The sequence below is a fragment of the Simochromis diagramma genome, unplaced genomic scaffold (assembly GCF_900408965.1).
Source record: "Simochromis diagramma unplaced genomic scaffold, fSimDia1.1 OVJJ01000216.1, whole genome shotgun sequence".
In the NCBI taxonomy this organism is placed as follows: domain Eukaryota; kingdom Metazoa; phylum Chordata; class Actinopteri; order Cichliformes; family Cichlidae; genus Simochromis; species Simochromis diagramma.
This window is the reverse complement of record NW_024386883.1, coordinates 15,079,923-15,093,632: the sequence shown is the minus strand read 5'-3', so window position 1 is coordinate 15,093,632 and position 13,710 is coordinate 15,079,923. Positions and strand designations below refer to the sequence as shown.

The 13,710-nt window shown below is 38.7% G+C and overlaps 1 protein-coding gene across 1 annotated transcript in view; it reads left to right on the top strand.

The window, feature by feature from the left end:
• The first annotated feature begins 2,152 nt into the window (after positions 1-2,152).
• The window catches only part of gria4b (glutamate receptor, ionotropic, AMPA 4b), a 170,426-nt gene continuing 158,868 nt past the window's right edge, over positions 2,153-13,710 (top strand). Inside the window, exon 1 of the transcript XR_005695917.1 lies at positions 2,153-2,166. The gene's annotated coding sequence lies outside the window, so the exon portion shown is untranslated. The remainder of the gene's footprint in view (positions 2,167-13,710) is intronic.

Sequence of the window (13,710 nt, the reverse complement as noted above, 5' to 3'; positions counted from 1 at the left end):
CCTTGGCGATACTAATCGGATGAGGCAAATAAATAGATTAAGTGTATAGAATAAAGAGCATTATGATGTTATTTATGCTGCAGCCCATGTGTGAATTGTGCGTGAATGGGTGGATGACGTAACGCTTGGGGTCCTTAGGGACTACTTGACCGATTTACCATTAACTACAGTCAGGAAAGGGCAGGTCTGAGGTGATGCATCAAAAGAGCAGAATGGTCATTTCTATACAATCGAGCTACCTTTTGCAACCCAGGGAGACACCCCCTGCTAGCCATTAGAAAGAACTCAGGTTTAGGTCGGCTTTGTGTGGACTTCACTTTGCAGAACTGGAAAAAGGATTGAACTAGGTCTGCTTTAGCTGCTATAGCCACCTGTGGAGAGCATCTCACAAGAAGTTTAGTTTAATTATCAGTGACTATGCACAAGACAATTAATCACACAGATGAGATGCATTGTACAAAATTTAACCATGAGCTAATTTCCATCTGCAGTGCTTGGACAGGTAGAAGAATGAAGAGCGACAGCACTTGTTGCACCTGTGACACTGATCCTCATTTAGAAGTCTGGAACGGACCAGATGAAGGAGGAAACACTGGCTGTGTGATATGAAGGTAGAAATTGCTATTATCCTGTGGAGCATGAGTCAGTCCTTCCCTCACCAAGTCTTTTTTTCAGGGGTTGCTGCAGGGCCTCGTATCCCCTCTGTCTTTTCTTGTCGCTTTCTATTTCCTTCATTGTCTTCACTCTGCGTCTCGCTCCTTTCCTCCCTCCCTCCGCCTTGCCTGCTTTTGTGCTAGGGCTGCTTATTATCTCAGACCCGTGGAGTCAAATCAAGCTCTATCCTAACTCCCCCCCCCTCTCCTCCATTTACTGCATGGGTGTGAAAATCAATAACACACCTTTTTCAGACCTCACCCATTTAATTTGACATTTGATACAGTCGTGGGTTATTTGCAGAGGGGATATAAATGAATTCTTTCACGCTCCCGCTCCCCACCTTCTGTTCTGCTGTGTCCCCCCTCTTTTCTCTGGAAGTAGAGCCATCTACATGAGAAGTGAGCTTACGTAAGCCTGTCTGCATCATATAGTAAAGCCCACAGGACCACATTTACAGCAACTGGTGATTCTGTCAAGTGATTTCCTGAACTGCAGTCTGGATGCCCATTTCAGGTCATAAGAATAATATCTTGCATGATTAGTCATGTGTGTCCCTCTTTAGATATGGATGCAATGGGAAATTTGCACAGGGCTAGATCCAGTTACAGTGTCCCTGTTAGCTAAGATTAAGCCACCACCATTTTGTAATCTGGCTGACTCAACTAGGGTTACAATGGTGTCAGAATATGTAAACCTGGATTTGTGATTCTTACTCTTTCACAGAGAAGGGGACCAAGGATGTGTTAGTGACAACACAGTGATAAACATATGATAAGGTTCACAGTTTCCCATTTTTGCCATGATGAAGAGAGATGAGCACTGTCACTTCGCCTGACAGTGGTAATAATGTCATGGCTGATTGGTGTATGATATACAGTATGTGCAAATTTGACAAAGGCATTTTCCGTCTGTTTTGTTACATCACAAAAATTCAGGTTACAGGGAGGTTGAGGCTAAGGTTATATTCCTTTCTTATGGGAGAGATTTTCATGCTATGAGATAAGAAGGCAGTCCAAATTAATAGAGCTGAGAGTGAACAAAGTTTCAGGAGCTCAGGCCTGACATGACCGTTACAGTTCCTGATCAGAGAGTATCAGACTGACAAACACTTGTGCTGTCATTACAAAAAATGCAACAGTAAGACTGTAATGTCCATGTGGGCCTTTTGCCTTGTTGTTGTCCATGAGTCAACGAGGAGAAAATTACAATCTGTATCTGTCATCTGTGTTACTTTTGTGGAGACTGAACATTTACCCTCAAACTTTTGAAGATGCAAAGGGTCCAAAATGAGGTTTTGTGCTTTTAAAACAGATGCCGAAGGTCATGAAGGATGGCAGTAATCTTATGATAATGCTTAATATTCTCCAGTTTGCTCTGTTTGTACACGTAACGCCACCTCCTGTAGTGTCCTGAGCAATGTTCCCTCTAATTTTTCATGTGTCTGAGAGAACACACAAACTCCCCGAGCGGTCCCTTGGACCACTGTGAGCGACAGCAGACGTGTGCACTGTGGTCACGCCAGCATCGAATCCATCCAAGTTACATGGTTTATTAAAATAATCAAATTACAGCATTTACATTTATGTTAGAATACTTTTAATTAACTGCTTTAGCCCACATACAATGAAAATTAAAAACAATCTTGTTCATGACCTGTGTAGTATGTTAACACTATTGGAAGTAAAAATAACTTGAACTCCAATTTTGAAAACACAACTTTCTTTCTTTCTTTCTTTTTTTTTTTTTTTTTTATAAAGCTCTGACTTGTATTGTGAGTCTGTGGTCTGGGAGAGAGTCCTGTAACTCTCTCTCTGCAAAATATAGTATATAATGACCAATGTTGGGCAATTAATTATATAGTTACTTCTTCAAAAAAGTAACTGAGTTTTGCAAACAAAGTTTTTTGCAGCTGTTTACCTAAAAATGCAGCCAAGGTGTTTTTTTTTAAAATAAACATTTCAAACAATTTACAGAACAATCAGCTGTTCTGCATCAAATTTGATGCCACACAAATTATTTGTGCCACTCCAAAAAATAATTTCTGTCCACTATGAGATAAAGGAGAACAACAGCCTGATACCTGCAGGCCTGACAACAGGAGATGTATCACTGCTGTAACACCTGTAACATTCAGCAGTCGCCTCATTGTTCTGACACACACAACAAAACTATTGACTACACTACACACTAACTACACAAGATTTGCGCTAAACGTGGCAAATCTCTCACATCTCAAAACCGCCGTCACTCCTATAACTTTTTTTTTTGTCACTCCTAAAACTTCCCCCCTCCCTAAACAACAAATGCCATGTTTTGATTGGTCGACATGGTACATTTTTCCACCAATAGGAAAGGGTGGGGATTTTTGGTTTTGTTTTTGCTCACAGGCGGAGAGTGCTTTCGAGCGTTTTCCTTATAAAACGCCGTTTTTACCGTTTCTTCCCGCAGTAAATATAAACAACGATAGTATTCAGGAAGAAAACCAAACATTGCAAATATTTTTTATCATATCTCTGGTTTTACGTGGCCTATCAACACAATTTAAAAACTGGTATAAAGTCCACACTTTTTCCGTCAATCCGTCTGTCCTGCTCACATCTCCAATGGTTGTACATGTTGTCATTGACGTGGCTTCACTCCACATCAGCCACGCCGCTTTGCTCGCTAAAACACCGGTGTTAGCACATAAGGACGCTGTCATAGCCTGTCAACGACGTTGATTAGCTGCGTATATACGAATGTGAATCGCATCATTGGCTGGACTATGGGATAAGGTGACATAGTTCTAATCTCATACGGGAGCAGCCAGTCACTTACTGACTAACACTGCAAAACAGAATTGTTAACATATTTACTTTAATTTCAATTCAGGTTAGATTTTTTTTTTTTTTTTTTGTGCACAACGCAGATTTTTTTTCTGCGCGGAGACCGTGTCAGCAGTGTGCAATTGCGCACGCGGGCAGCTTAGAGGGAACATTGGTCCTGAACTACCATTGAGGGGGGAAATATTTTGAGAATGGTTAATGACAACAATGTTATTGTACCTCACAAAAACCATCTGTAGTTTTTGTTACCACAAATCACAGGCAGCAAGAGAAGATATAAACAGAAATGTAAGAAAACGTGAAAATAACAGATGAAAACACATATAAATTGTCTTTTAAAAGGATGAAATCCAATTTTAAGAGAGGAACAATATATGAGGAACAAATAACATACATATATTAAGTTAAAAAAAAAAACCTGGGGACAATAGAGCTCTGGACAGTTTTTAGCAGAGCAGTGGATGATAAATATATACTCAGTTTCCAGCAACTTGCTGAATCTATGTGATGAATAATTAAGGCAGTACTGAAGGAAAAAAGAGCATCTAACTAACAAAGTGTACCAAAACCACCAAAAAACATTTTGGCTGTAAACATTCAGTCCTTTGTAAAGAACAATATTAAAACCATCTTTCCACACAGGAAGTCAGTGCCAGTCTGTAACAGCTGCAAATCTGTAGGGGCAAAATTAACAACCTTGGACTGTAGGGACGAAAGACACTCGAGAGAAACGCAAGAAATCTCCTTTTCGTTTTTTTCAGCCTTGAAAGTGATTTGAAAAAGTGCATTTTGACAGTTTTCCATCTAATTTAAACCATAAAAAAGAGAGAGAATATAAAACAACAAGTCAGTGACGTTATTGAACCTGTTCCAAAAATTCTCGACTGATTAAGTAAAACAAATTCTATGTTAGCTCCAATGATAATAGTCGTATGTGGTCTCTTCTGCCAACGTGCCATGCTTGGTCACTTTAAAAAATGTGAAATTATACATTTTTATAATCATATACACAAAGAACAGTGAATTCTGGGGAGAAAGAGATTATTCCTTTTGCCATACATCATACTGATGATCATTTAGAATTTGTCTTACGCCTGAAGATGGGTTATTCTACCTAGCAACCACTGATCACTACTGATAACTTGTGCTCTCCAGCCAGCTGCCAGCTTGTGGGCAGTTGATGTGAAATTAATTGCTAAGGCCAGAGTAGTCACGCATGCCTAGAGACCAGTCGTGTAACCTTCAGGTAATCACTGGAAAAAATCCATATTCCCTCAAATAGTTAATGAGCAGCTAGCAGATTGCTGCAGTCGCCTGCAAGCTCTCGCCAAGAAGTTTTGATCTGGCTTGATGGAAAGATCTCGCTCCCACTTTACAGTTGTGAAGGAAATCTATTCATCAGTTTTAAATAATAGCTTATACATTTTTGATAGCCATTTGAGGGTACAGATATTTAAAAATGTTGTAATCCAAGTAGGTCTTTTTAGATTCTGTTGGTTGGGATTTAATTTTTCCTGCATGATTAATTTTGTTTGCTGATTCAAGAATTATTGTTGCTGATTCTATATTGTGATACAAGTTCTGCAAACAAAATGAATTTTCCATCTTGTAGTACACATTCCAGATTTTTATCCCTTTTTCATGTCACAATGAAAATGTTGTATTTTTTTTCCTGACAAATATCTGTTAGTTTAAATGGGATAAGTGAAGACTTAATTATTTTTAAGAATTCCTACCAGGATGTCAGAGAGGTGTTAATGTTAAGGCTTTTAAAGCAGTTATGATGCTTAATACTGAAGCTTATGAAAGGCAAATTAGAGACTTTTACTTTTTCACAGAATGTTTGTTCTAAGTTTGTTCAAGGCCTGTCCAATAAAATTGGTTTAATCTATTTAGAAAAATATAGCAATCTATTGGATAACAACCAGTGATAAAAATTTGGTGGTTCTAGACCACCATTGTGTTTTGCTTTTTGTAGTTTTTAAACTTTTCTGTGATGGTTTGTTTTCCATAAACATTTTGGAAGGTTGGAGTCTAGTGATTTAAACCAAGTAAGAGAGGGTTTCTTAGGGTTCTCTTTCAATTCTACTAAAGTCTGAAGCCTCGGTCACACATGCTTCTTCCCTGATCGGCAGGCAAGTAGGAGTTAGCGGTTACTTACTGTTGCTAGGGGAAATTGGTCCCAAACAAGCTGCATCAAAAACCTCCCTTGGATTGCTTTGGTTGCTAGGAAAATGCCACGCCCATCCAAAGTTTGCATGGAAGACGCTGACATGTCTGCAGGTATTCCCCAGCTACTTGCTGTGTGGCAGTGAAACCTACTGCCTTTCAAGAGGCACAACTTCCAGTTTGAGTCACACTCTTCACAGTTTCACTCCCCATTCAACCGTCAACCAGTCGGATAATAAACACTTTTCCCTAGCGACCTGTGGTTGCCAGGGGGTTATTAATCGCCAGTCTCTAGGCCTGTCTATAAAACTGAATCGTCACATCTCAAGTAGATATAAACATATTTCTGTTGTCTTGTGCTACTCTACTACAAATACCAAAATTTTAACTGTTTGATAAAAGATTTTACGAGAAGTAAATTTCAAGTTTCTGTAAAGGAATTTTCAGTGACTTTATGAGGGTCTAGTCATAGATAATAGAGACATTTAGCATTTTATATCCACATGTAACAGAACAATATTGTCCTTGGATGAAATGAGGTTTGTGATACACATAAGTGTCTGTAGCTCCATTCACACTTCACTGTTCTACTGAAAGGATACTTCACAATGGAGGAGAGAACTGGTAGTAAAGTGATTTTTATAAGCCTTTTTCTTTAAAAAACCTCTTTCTCTGTTTTCTTTTTTATCATGACTCTTCAGTCACGCAAAAAATTGTCAAAGGCATTTTTAAACATTACAAAACATCTTAGAAAAATGGGTTTCAAGAGCTGGAAATTGAATTCTCAAGTCTGCTGAAAGGATGCTGGATGTTGAAGTGCAACTTGGCAATTGCACATGCATGCATGTAGAGGCTGTCAGTGAGTGTACGGGATTCCCTAACAGCGGTTGAACAACACTCTCCATCACCCCTGATGTGAGCAGGAAAAACCTACTGCAGGCTTCCCATCTGTTCAGCTCCAGTGTAATGGCAGAGATCCATCTCTCTCTCTCTCTCTCACACACACACACACACACACACACACACACACACACACACACACACACACACACACACACACACACACAGACCTCATTCACAAAGTCGGTCAGATTCAGACCCTCGTCCCCCAGGAGCCGAACATGAAGGAGTCGTAGTGTTAGCGAAGCTCCTCTGAAGTCTAGTTTTTACATGCTGTGTCATTTAGAGCCATTACCCAGCCGTGCCTCCGCGGTCTTCAGTGTTTTCCTGTCTGCCTAAATATAAACTTTAAAGCCATCTAATGTAGCTTTAAATGAACAAATTTCCCAATGTCCGAAATGATCACCATGATGTTTTAGGAACTTTTTGGCACGAGAGAGAATAGGTCATTTTTCAATGACTCCAGGATATGTTTGCAGAAATGCGTCCACATCTCTTCAGTGATGCAGTTTAAAGACTCGTAAAATCTGCATTTGGAAGTAAAAGGTTTGCTGGTGTCGTGAATCAGGCACATGGCTTTATCCGGTGGAGTTTGTATCATGTGTGATCAAGCAGATTTTTGGTAGAGTGTACTATTTATTCATTTTTTCGTTCTTATTACATGTTTTGCTCTTTGATTGGGTTTTGGCAGGTGGTTATTATATTCTTTTTCAGCTGCTCTTTGGTTAAGTTAAGGCACCAAAACACCTTTGGAAAAAAATTCTCCTCCTTCTCCCCCTTCTCTTAGAATATACACTATTAAAATATTAATGACATGCAACAAAGAAAATGAAAGAGACACTTTTAGGCGGCATACATTTATCATGTTTTCAGATGGCAACTCCCTGGACACCTGGCAAAAATGCAAATTTCATGACTGGTTGGTGAGGTGTTGCTAGAGGTTGTTTGCTGTTTCCAAGTGAAATTGGTAGAAACCCCAAAAACTTCCTTGTGATTACTTTGGTTGCTAGTGTATTGCCATGGTCAACCATAGTTTGCATGGAAGATGCCATCATGTCTGTAAACACTCATCAGTTACTTGCTGAGCAGTAGTGAAAGTGTAAAGAGTGTAAAGTAAAAGACAGAGCTTTTACTCTGAAGGCAAACAGCCTCTGTGTACAGTTCCTGTTTCATATTTTTTTCAAGTTTTGCTACAGCTTGGTGGTTAATGAGTATTTACAGATAAATCATCATTAATCAGTGAAAATCTCCTCAGAAGAGTTTTTTTTAATTTCTCTTTTTGTCCGTTAGCATCCACAGTTTTTAAGATATATTTTTCATATTTCGTGGGATGAAAGACACCAACAACAGCTCAAGGTGATTTAATTTTTGTGCAAATCAGGTCAAAGTCAAAGTCACGGCAAATGTGAAAATTGATTACCCACATTTTTTTTTAATGGACAGCCTTCAAACTTCATATAACATACTAGGCCTTTGGGGACATTGAGTACCGTAGGTTGGCTGAGCATTTGACCTTGATCTTTATTGTTAGCACTCAAAGTCATAGTTGACCTTGGAAAGAATTTCAAGAAAGCCTATCGAGTAATGTATCAGATGAATGGACAAAAAGAGATCGCTACAACACACTTTTCATTTTTTAAAAACGATGCCCATCGACATCACAATGATGCCATTACAGGCTGGTAATATCATATAGTAATAATAACAGGCTGACGTCAGTATGTTGTGAAAATAACATAAAACATCAAAGTTTTAGTGTAGTCCTTGCTTTTCGGTGGAGTTGCGCTCTCTGTGCTGTTGATTTGTTATTGCTATAAATCTGGGGACTTTTGTATGGCCACCCAAGAGGACTGAAAAGATGGAAAAAGAGAGACTGCAGTTCCTGTAGTGGCCACTTTAGGCTGGCTCCAAGAGTCAGTCAGTACCCATAGATTTCTATGTTAAAATGCCCTTTGAAGAGCTTTGCAGAGTTAAAAAGCACTGAAGCTGCACCTTCTGAAACATCTTTCAAGTGTCTTCCATGCAAAATACGAATGGCCCAATGAATTGTGGCGCAGCGCTATATACCATACCAACAACCACTTGCCATCTGGTTAAGGAATCCACATTTTGCCCTACCAGCCTATGCATGCCAGGGGGTCACTGGCTGATCTCTAGGCCTTAAAAGGAAAAATCGAGGCAGACTTCTCTTTATTGAACACATAATCTTCTTCTTCTCTTTCTGAACCGGGTTCCTGCTTTACCTACACTGCAACAATACACCGCATTAACTCTGTCTGTGTTGTCAAGGGAGAGAGAAGTGAGTCATCTTTATAAGGTATGCATCCATTCACTTTATACAAGCTATTACTAAAATAATGAGATGCCAAAGAAGGAAGATGGGTTTAGAGTTAATAGCCTCAAAGCAACACAGTAACTTGCCCTCTCTGCTGACCTTTTGTTTTTTAACTTCTTCACTCTTACATAATACAGAAACACATCAGGAGTTGCTTCCTGATCTGCTCATATATAAATAAAAGTTGGAAAGTGCAGTTTCACATTTATGAGGACACCATATTGCTGGACATCACCACTCAACTCACTGTATGGAAGAGCAGATATGTTTAACTTGTCAATAATGTCACGTATATTATTAAATTACATGCACTGCTCACTAAAGATCAAAGAATTCAAGTAGCTGAGGTTTGTTTGACACAGTCCAGCAGGTTAAGTAATACGATGCATTCAGGAACCTTATCATCCCGATTCCAAAAAAGTTAGGACGCTGTGTAAATAAATACAGAATGCAATGATTTGCAGATCTCATGACCCCGTATTTTATTCATTATATCACACAGAAAAGAACAGCAAATATTTAAACTGAGACATTTGACCATTTTCATGAAAAACAGTAGCTCTATAGTTTCTGTGTTTTTCAAGGACAGTTGAAGGAACATTTTACAACTAATTAGGAAAACTGGCAGCAGGTCAGTAACACGACTGGTTATAAAAAAGATCATCTTGGAGTTTCTCAGAAACAAAGCTGGGCAGAGGTTCAACAATGTGCAAAAAATAGCATCTACAAGTTGTCAAACAATTTCGGACTGTTGTTCATGTAACATTTCTGAATAAAAATCCTGATTTCCAGTAAGAAATGCTAACAATGCTTTGTGTATAATACAGCCAATGTCTCACCGGGTACAGGTACAAGGCAGACTTTATTGTTTAAAAGGGGGGAAAAAAGCAATGAACTGAATTTATTGGGCTAACTGCCTCAGAGACTGATGCAAATGCCTGACATCCATCACGCAGACGTCTCTATGTGGCGGATGTGTTAGAAAAATTGCATCGCAATTAAAGAGATGATAGAAAAGAAGCTGTGTGATATATAATGCTGAGAAGAAAAAGCGTGAGGCACATTTAATAGCACGTGGCTGTGGTTGAGATAGTGGAGCGCTTATTGCAGTGCTGCACACGAATTTCACATATACAGCACATTACTGCTTATTCAAAGCATATGTTTTAGATTTTACAACATTTAAGTCATTCCAGTACATAAAAATCGACATCCTGGATAGCTGAACCTTACTAATCATGATGTCAGCATCCATTTTTTTGTTAAGCTTATTTTTCTTCCTGCTGTTTAGTCATATCTGTACTGACATCTGCACTAGGACGTAACAGAAATTTGGCAGACTGGATGTTTCCTTTAACACATGCAAATTTCACATCTGGAAATAAAGTATTCATCTTTAAAAGTTTCTTCAAAACAATGAAAACAAACAAACTCCTCAGTTTCAGAACAGGTACTCCTAGTACTTTGCTGCACTGGAGAAAGATAACATCTAATATGTTAAAAACACATTTAACATGCAGAGAGGCAGTTTACAATCACGTCCCATTCCCATTGACGTTGGACTGTCCAGTTTGGATGTTTGATGTATTTCTGACGGCCACATCGTTCTGTTACTGTGTCATAAAAGAAGCCTTTGTGCCCCGATTCAAACACCTCCACCATGTCCTCACAAAGGGAACAGTGTGTTATTTGTTTTCATCCTTTGAGGGAGCAGCAGGAAGTGAAATATAAGAGAGAAGCACCATTTGTATTGTTTTGGTTCAGTCAAGTTGCGTGTGACAGTTTTTGATAGAAATGGAAATCTTTAGAAACCAACACCACCAGTGCGGTGAGCTGGAGGCTCCATCCTCGCTGTCTTTGTGCACATGTACATGTTTAGCAGTTTTCCTCCTGTGGTGCTCACTAAGTTTTCTTTGTCTTCTGCTTTGAATTGTGTGCTGACTTTCATAGGAAAACACAACCTAATGTGTTATATTTTGCACTCACGGGCCACTTTATTAGTTACACCTTGCTGGTGCCGTGGTTGAACCCCCTTTAATCTGTATTACTGTCTTAATTCTTTGTGTCACAGATTCAAGAAGGTGCTGCTGGTGTCCAGGGTCTAAGACTATTTCTTAATGTTTAAGAGATCATGACAAAGCCCTCTTTCTCCTTAGAAACCACTGTTTATATGATTACAGAAATATAATATCAAAAACAACAAAGGCGTTTATATCCGGTTCTTTCATTCTTGGTCACAGAGATTCAGCAAGGTGCTGGAAACATTCCTCTTAGATTTTGATCCTTATTGACATTCTAGCATCACACAATGGCTGCAGATTTGTAGGCTGAAACTCATTACACCAGATCCCAAAGGTGCTCTATTGTATTGATTAAATATAGTGAACTCAGATTCATGTTTATTCAACCAGTTTGAGGTCATTTGAGCTTTTTGACATGCCACGGTATCCTGCTGGAAGCAGCATTGAAAAGATCATAACTGTGATCATAAAGGGATGGACATGATCAGCAACAATACTCAGGTAGGCTGTGACACTTAAATCTGACCCAATGAGTCGTCTTTTGTCCAATTTTCGTGAACCCGTGTGAATTGTAGCCTTAGTTTTCTGTTTTTACCTGATAGGAGTGGAACCTAATTTGGTCTTCTGCTGTTGCTGTAACCCATCTTCTTCAAGGTTGGCCATGCTGTGCATTCAGAGAGCTCTTCTGCATACCTTGGTTGTAATTTTAGCTACCATTGCCTTCCTTACTGTCTCAAGCAGTCTAATCATTCTTCTATGACATCAAAAAGACATTTTCACCCAGAGAACTGAATATTTTTTCTCTCTTTTTCTTTTTGGGAAGATTCTTTTAAACCCTAGAGGTGGTTCTATAGGAAAATCCCAGTAGATACTGCACCATCCTCCTTGTAGACCTTTAAAATTGACTTTATTTTAGAAATTAATATCATATAGATGCAAATAAGATGTAAAAACAAGCATCTTAGGTCATAAATTCATCCGAAAAGTTTTTAATAAGGTCACAGATGAAGAAGATTGCCCTTTAGAATGACTGTAGGTTTAAGGCACTTACTGCATAGGCTTGATTTTTCAAACCTGTGAGCTACATCCATCTTTTCTGTGTACTTACTGTGCTTTCTGAACACATACGTTGTATCTATTACTGCTGTAACAGTGCTGGAAGAATGGATTCCCATTTTAAATCAGTGTTTGTGTATAGGATCAAACAAATAGATGCGATCTGTTCATTAGTAAGCTTTAGAGGTATCATTAGCTGTTTCGAACAGAGCAAGGCTATCTGTCTTTCCTTTGCTTACAGTCATTATGCCATATTAAACTGACTTCAGCTCAGTGCATCACACGCAGATATGACACTGGGATCGGTCTTTTCACCCAGCTCTGAAGAAGAAAGCAAATAAGCAAAGTCTGCACCGTAGTAAATGGTTAATTTAAGGGTGTTATGTGTTTCTGAAACTGAAAGGATGCCGAGAACCCTTTTGAGAGTTGGGGGGAAAGGGTTCAGCACCATGGACAGCTCCACTCTCACAACCATTCAACATTCAAGTTTTTCTGCTGGCACAAACTCTACCCACACCAACACAGCGGTTTTTCAAACACCACTAACATCCATTGAAATATTGTTACTTCTGATAACTCTGCTTTAACTGTAATAAAAAGCCAGTAACGTGCATTTGTTTGGATATGTCAACATGGTTACATCTGCTGCTTTTGGCTCATTGAGACTTGTTGTCCTTATTATATCCAGATTGACCGATTTTATATTTTACTGTACTCAGGAAACCTCAGTACAGTAAAATGTGCAATATGTGTGTGCAGACATTTAAAATGAGCTGACTGACTACATCTGTTACACTATCTTGCTCAAACTGGGCGACAAACAGCTGTGTGCTTTTAACTCATCATGCTTAAGGGCTCCCAAGGCAAACACTGTATTTCTAAAGCAATAGTATTGCTATGAAATGTTGTTGAGGATGCTTTTTGAGATTGTTATCATACTGTAGAATAAACTTTGGATAATTTAACGACAAGAGTCTTTAAAAAATGCAAAGAACCTAAAACTTTTACACGTTATTGTGATGCAGCTAACAAAAACTGCAAAAGGAAAGCCACTGATCTGTTTAACAGTCAGTAGAAGCCTTGTGCCTTTTTGGATGAGGATAAAGAAAACTTTGCTCCGACTGTCAAAGAAACAAATCCAGGATTATTTTCCCCCTATAATGATGCAGAGAATTGCATTAATAATAACTGTATGATAAATGAAAGACAAACTCACTGGTGAATCGACTGGAATCAGATCTGTTTCTCTAGACGTCAGAAGCATTTTTCTCAAAGGATCTAAATAGAAATGAGTCTTTATTGATCCCCGGGGAGAAATCAGACCTCTGCAGCTGCACATATAATAGGATATGGAAAAGAACTGCAGCATGGATGTTTATACTTTATTTTTGAATTTGATTAGTTCAGTTTGTTTTCGTGTTTATGAAAGTTAGGACAGAGGAGGGTTTAGAGTAGCTTAAAAGTACCTTTTGGAAACATATAGGTGTCAATATGGATTCAGGAGTCTTAAATCTGAAGTCTGAAAATGTTCTTTCCCGTTGCAGGATAGAGCACAGTTAGACATTTTACATCATGTTTCCAAACATACATGCAAAACTGAAATGAAAAAATTACTTGGAGACATGTCCATGTTCTTAAGAAAATATCTGGATGTGGATATCCTGCTGAATGCATGGACTGAAACTATGCATGGCGCAGAAACCATTTTATTCTCGTAGTTAATACAGTTCATAACTCTTGTGTGTGC